This window comes from Arachis duranensis, chromosome 4 (genome assembly GCF_000817695.3).
Source record: "Arachis duranensis cultivar V14167 chromosome 4, aradu.V14167.gnm2.J7QH, whole genome shotgun sequence".
Classification (NCBI taxonomy): domain Eukaryota; kingdom Viridiplantae; phylum Streptophyta; class Magnoliopsida; order Fabales; family Fabaceae; genus Arachis; species Arachis duranensis.
The window spans coordinates 38,174,252-38,174,908 of NC_029775.3; positions in this window are offsets into that span (position 1 = coordinate 38,174,252).

The following is a 657-nucleotide window of genomic DNA, read 5'->3' on the forward strand; positions in this document are numbered from 1 at the left end:
TGAACAGTGCATATGTCTCTTGAATTTGTTGTTTTGAGAATGTTAGAAATTGTTGGCTCTTGAAAGAATGAGGAAAAAGAGAACTGTTATTGAGGATCTGAAAAATCATCTAATTGATTCTTGAAGCAAGAAAAAGCAGTGGATACAAAAAAAATTTTTTTTCGAAAAAAAAAAAGAGAAAGAGAAGAGAAAAAGAAAGAAATAAAGTTATGATCCAAGGAAAAAAGAGTGTGCTTAAGAACCTTGGACACCTCTAATTGGGGACTCTAGCAAAGCTGGGTCACAATCTGAAAAGGTTCACCCAATTATGTGTCTGTGGCATGTATGTATCCGGTGGTAATACTGAAAAACAGAGTGCTTTGGGCCACAGCCAAGACTCATACTCTAGCTATGTTCAAGAATCATTATACTTAACTAGGAGAATCAGTAACACTATCTGAGTTCTGAGTTCTTATAGATGCCAATCATTCTGAACTTCAAAGGATAGAGTGAGATGCCAAAACTGTTCGGAGGCAAAAAGCTACTAGTCCCGCTCATCTAATTGGAGCTAAGTTTCCTTGATATTTTGGAGTCTATAGTATATTCTCTTCTTTTTATCCTATTTTGATTTTCAGTTGCTTGGGGACAAGCAACAATTTAAGTTTGGTGTTGTGATGA